Source organism: Alexandromys fortis, unplaced genomic scaffold (genome assembly GCF_014885135.2).
Source record: "Alexandromys fortis isolate MF-2015 unplaced genomic scaffold, M_Fortis_MF-2015_v1.1 scaffold_19, whole genome shotgun sequence".
Lineage (NCBI taxonomy): Eukaryota > Metazoa > Chordata > Mammalia > Rodentia > Cricetidae > Alexandromys > Alexandromys fortis.
In genome coordinates this window covers 11,039,076-11,044,840 of record NW_026067890.1, presented here as the reverse complement: position 1 = coordinate 11,044,840, position 5,765 = coordinate 11,039,076, and the positions used below count along the sequence as shown (strand labels likewise).

At 43.7% G+C, this 5,765-nt stretch overlaps 1 protein-coding gene across 1 annotated transcript in view; it reads left to right on the top strand.

Annotated features, from left to right (window-relative positions):
* Ank2 (ankyrin 2) overlaps nucleotides 1-5,765 on the top strand; it is a 513,191-nt gene that overhangs the window by 48,567 nt on the left and 458,859 nt on the right. The gene's annotated exons all lie outside the window — the stretch shown is intronic.

Genomic DNA, 5,765 nt, shown 5'->3' with positions numbered 1-5,765 from the left:
AAAGAGGAAGGAAGGAAGAAAGAAAGAAAGAAAGAAAGAAAGAAGAGGAAGACAAACAGTTGACTTGTATGTAGTCTGATTGTGTTATCCAGATGTTCACTTTTGTTATGATACTCGTGGTCCTGAACTTACAACTAACCAATGAAGACTAAGGAGGTGATACATGGGTGCAAAGCTACACCAGTGCTTAACACAGTCAAGAAACTTGAACAAGTGGTTAACACTCAGCCTGTACACCTTTAGGTAAAGGTTACAGCACACAAAACATATTGAGAACCATGATTCCTGAATTGGGGGAAGGGAGCTTTAGCAGGCAGTCCTGATAGGTCCTGTGATTGCTGGCACAGTCTGCTGGACACTATCCAGGGTGTATCAGATTCTTGGAAACACACCTTTTCTTCCCTCCACATTTTGTTAAAAGCCGGGCGATCAAATTCACTTCTTCCTAAAGAATGAAGCCAGCTAGGATAATGACCACACTAGGATCAGAGACTATGATTCACGACGTCTTTGTGGATCCTAGGATGTAATATGAGACCCTCCACACTAGTTCATCTTATTTTCCGTTGCTGAAGTTGTGTTCCTCAGATACAAGTCCTGGACGATAGGTGGGAACCAGACTCTTGATAAGACTCTGTTGAGAGAGGATGGGGCTGCCATCCCCTAGATTGCTAAACTGTCAGGAATAAGACTTTTTAAAAAAAAACTTTTTTTTTATTTTATTCGTGTGTCTGTGTTGGTCTTTGATTATTTGCTATTTTTAAAAACATCCTCTACTCAGCCTGTTCTTTTAAGTCCATTAAAATTCATGTTTGCTTTTTCCTTTTGAAAAATGCCCACATGTGTTTCTCCATTTCTTCCCCTACCTTAATAGGACCTCTGACATATGCTGGGCTCAAAACAAAGTCAGAGCTCTAGAAAAGTGAATGCATTGATCTAAAGGAAAGGGGCTCAGTGCAAGTCAGTTCTGTCCTTCCCCCTCCCTTTCCCTTTTCACCCCTTCCAGCGGACTTCAGCGGACCTCCCTGTTCACAGGTCTTAGAAAGCCCGGCCTAAAGCCTCGAGGCAACACTTGGACCAGGAGTGATACTGCCCCCTAGAGGAATTTAGGGAAATGTGTGCCTCTGAGTTGTCCTCTGGATTTGGGTTAGAATTTACACTCTTAACTTTCCTGGGTTTCTGACTTGTAGACAGAAATCTCTGGGACCTAGGCTTCATGTGGTCACACGATCCCACTCCTGATTCTGCATCTGTACACCCATGCATGTCTTTCCTACTGATTTTATTTCTCCGGAGACCGGAGGCTAGCACAGCTTATCTGGGTGACTACAATAGTGCTTTCTTCTCTCCTTTCAGCCAATGATATGTGAAGTAGCAAGAACAGGTAGTTTATTTTCTCCTCCTTCTCTCTCTTTCTCCTTCTCTCCCTCCTCCTCTCCCTTCCTCTCTGTCTTTTTTTTGTCTTTCCTACCCCACTCATGCCCTCTGACTTGTACAGAAACAAATTCGGGTGTGAATGTGTTTTGCCGTGTGCTGTTTGTCCCTTTAACAATGGACAGAGTATCAGAAAACATTCCAGCTGCTTTTGCCTCATTCTCTGTATCCCTGGCAGGGGGATGATGCTGAGTGGGATTCCCAGGGAACACATGGGGACAGCGATCTGGAGGACCCAGGACTGGAAACTGGTGGTGGAGAACTCTCCTGCCGTTGTTGAAATGTCACCAAAAGAGCATTGGCCGGGAGACATCATCTCAGTGATTTGATGTTTCCTTTGGGGTGTTGGTTTGCTGACGCTGTTTACTCTTCAGGCTTCCTGTAGGACAGAAGCTTGTGTCACGGACACATTTCCAAGGGGACAAAACCCTGGGCAGCTTATTGTTCTATTTCCATTTAGTCTTGGTGGTGTTGGTCACACTGTAGTCCAAGACCCGTCATGGTGGGGGTGAGCAAGTGACACATCTAATGTCAACATCTTTTTTTTGGCACTTATGTTTACTAGTGCTTATTAATTGTGCAGAAAATGAGTTTTCTGCACACTGCCTTCTTTTGTCTGCTGCACCGAGATCCAGGAGATGAATGTCAGGGTGTCTTAGACAGAACAGGACGGGATGGTTAGAAAGTGATCAGCAGGGGATGGAGAATTTTTTATTTTTAAAGATTCATTTTATTTGGGGCTGCAGAGACGGCTCAGAGGTTGAGAGCACCGACTGCTCTTCCAAAGGTCCTGAGTTCAATTCTTAGCAACCCACATGGTGGCTCACAACCATCTGTAAATGAGATCTGGTGCCCTCTTCTGTCCTGCAGGCATACATGGAGGCTGAACACTGTGTACTTAATAAATAAATACATCTTACAAACAAACAAAACCCCCCAAAGATTCATTTTATTTTACTTTTGTATATGTCTGTGTCTGTGTGCTTGCCATGTGTGTATACGTGCCACAGAGGCTAGAGAAGATGTCTGATCCCCTGGAGCTCCAGTTAATAGACCTTTTGATATGGGCGCTGGGAACTGAGCTCTGATCTGGTTTTCTGCAAAAGCAGCTAGTGTTCTTCACTGCTGAGCCATTTGTCTAGCCTGATAGCTTATTTGTTTGTTTGTTTATTTTTTCAAGACAGGACTTTCACGCGTAGTTCTGGCTGTCCTGGAACTCACTCTGTAGACCAGGCTGGCCTTGAACTAACAGAGATCCACCTGTCTCTGCCTCCTGAGTGTTGGGGTTAAAGATGTATGCAACCACTGCCCGCTTTTTATTTATTTATTTTTTAAAAAATCACCTACTAAGGCTGGAAAGATAGCTCAGTGATTAAGAGCACTTGTTGCTCTTCTAAAGGACCTGAGGTCAACCGTAGCATCCACATGGTGGCTCATGACTGTCTGTGACTCCAGTCCAGGAGATTTATGCCCCTTTTTGGCCTTTGTCATTACTAGGTACATACCTGGTTAACAGACATACATTCAGGCACAACAACTATATACATAGAGTAAAATTTATATTAAGTAAATAAACAAAAATTAAAAGTTTTTATTGACAGTGGAGTTTAATATGCAGCTCTTTTATTTATTTACAGAAAATGTAAGGGAAATCCTTAGACATTATTTTATGCGGATGAATGTTTGGCTTGTACGTATGTACTTGCACCATGTGCGTGTCTAGTGCCTATAGAGGCCAGAAGAGGATGTCAGGTCCCTTGGCACTGGAGTTGTGAGCTGTTTTAGGAATGCTGGGACTGAGCCCGAGGACTCTGCAGGAGCAGCAAGTGCTCCTAACCTCTGAGCCTTCTCTCCAGCCTCTGAGAGTCTCAGAATTGAGACGGGATTTAGCATTTTCTTCCTCGCGCGGGCATGTGAGGTATTCCAACTGTTCATTATACCTATTTCTGTTTTAGATTATTTTTGCCTTAAGATGGCCACAATCCTAAAGCAGGAGGAAGACGAGAATCACAACCCAGTCAGACAGTGTCTTTTCCCCAAACCAGGAGTTCCTTGCAGTGGGCCCTTCAAGGTTTCTTTCTTCCCAGGAAGTCCGCCAGAAGATGGCGTTGCGTTCTGAAGTGGAGGCTTTAGACCTCAGTCGCAGCTGCAGGCAGAAGTGCATTAGCGGAGATTCCCCACAGGAAATGAGTTTGCTTGGGCATCCACTCCAGGGCAGGCCATTAGATTCTGCAAAACTGCAATAATACAGACTAAAGACTTTTAAATCCTATTGCCAGCGCATCAATCCAGCTCCTCCATTTCAATTTAGACTCAAACCTGGGAACCTAAGTGACAGAGGCACTGTAGTTAAGGAAGAAGACAGTTATAATTATGAAAGAAACAAGGGATTCTAAGAGGAATCAATATATTGGCTTTTCTGTACAGTAGCAAACTACAAAATCTGATGATAGTATTAAGTATTTGTAGAATTTAAAGAATATACGCTTATATAACTAGCATATTTTTATATAATTCATTTTTTTTAAAAAGAAAACTATCTGTTTTCATTTTACATACCAATCCCAGTTCCCACTCCCTCCCCTCCTCCCCTTCCCTCCATCTTCCCCCCCCCCCCCCTCCACCCACTCTTCAGAGAGGGTAAAGCACATTGCTTTGGGGAAGGTCCAAGGCCCTCCCTACTATATCTAGGTTGAACAAGGTACCCATCCAAGGAGAATGGGCTCCCAAAAAGCCAGTACAAGCAGTAGAGATAAATCCCAGTGCCACTGCCAGTGGCCCCACAGTCTGCCCCAGCCATACAACTGTCACCCACATTCAGAGGGTCTACAACTAGTATACTTTTTTTTTTTTTTTTAAGATTTATTTATTTGTTATGTATACAACTTTCTGCCTCCATTAATACCCAGAGGAGGGCGCCAGATCTCATTACAGATGGTTTGGAGCCACCATGTGGTTGCTGGGAATTGAACTCAGGACCTTTGGAAGAGCAGACAGTGCTCTTAACCACTGAGCCACCTCTCCAGCCCCACAACTAGTATACTTTAATGATCATAAATTAAACCTGTTTTCAGCATTCAATGACGTCTCCCTTTTGCTCTTTCTTTTTTTTTTCTTTTCTCTTTTTTTCTCTTTTGTTTAGTTTTTTTGAACAGGGTTTCTCTGTGTAGCCCTGTCTATTCTGATACTGGGCTCTGTAGACCAGGTTGGCCTGGAGCTCAGAGACCCTCCTGCCTCTACCTCCCCAGGGCTGAGATTAAAGGCACGCCACCACTGTCAGCTGTTTTTTAAGTTCTTATGTTCTAAACGTACAAACTGCAATATTTATGAAGGAATTTAGAATTTTCTTCAAAAATAATCAAGTGTGTTTCTGGGCAGGGGGCTTAAGAAGGCTGGAAACACGGCTTGCCAGGATTTGCTGGTTGTGGACGCGGAAGGTGAAGTGCCCTCACTCTCCTCCCACTTCCTCTGCAGTTGGTTTCCACCCGAGAGTGGAAACCACGCCCGAGACACAGTCAAGCTGTGCAAAACTACAGAAACGGTAGCAGGGAAAGCAAATTGTGTTTGTCCGCGTTCCAGGACTAAAGCCTTTTCCATTTATTAACTTGTTTATTCTCACAGTACTTCCAACACACATACATGTGCACACACACAGTACATACGTACAAATACATATATACACTCACACACATAAACATACAGGCACACACATACATATATATATATATACATACACATGTACACATACACACATACATACACACAAACACCTCATTTTACAGATGGGGAAAGAAAGTCAAGTAGCATTGTCTCCAAGCTCACAGAGCTAACTGCGTGCCACACACATAGTGGACTGACGTGTGAGGACTCTCGTCTCTGTGCGTAGCTGTCAGCTATCATTCCAGCACTCGTGAGGTACAGGCAGGAAGCTCAGGGGTTCTAGGTCATCCTCAGCTTTATAGCTAGTTTGAAGCCAGTTGGGACTACATGAGACCCTGCTTTAAAAAGCCAGAAAACAGGCAGCGTCCTGTGGCCTCACCTGTCCTATTTCCTGCTTGCGTTTACCCTCTTCTCCTTAGGCAACATCCTACACCATTATAATGAATTAATGCATTATTTTTATGTTTTTACTTCATATGTGTACTTAACAATGGGTAGAATTGATGTTTTAACGTCTCGTATAAACAAACTATCAACATTTCAACAAATGGCTGGGTGGTGGTGGTGGTGGTGGTGCCGACCTTTAATTTCAGCACTTGGAAGGTAGAGGCAGGTGGATCTCAGTGAGTTTGAGGTCAGCAGCTTACAAAGTGAGTTCAAGGACAGCCAGG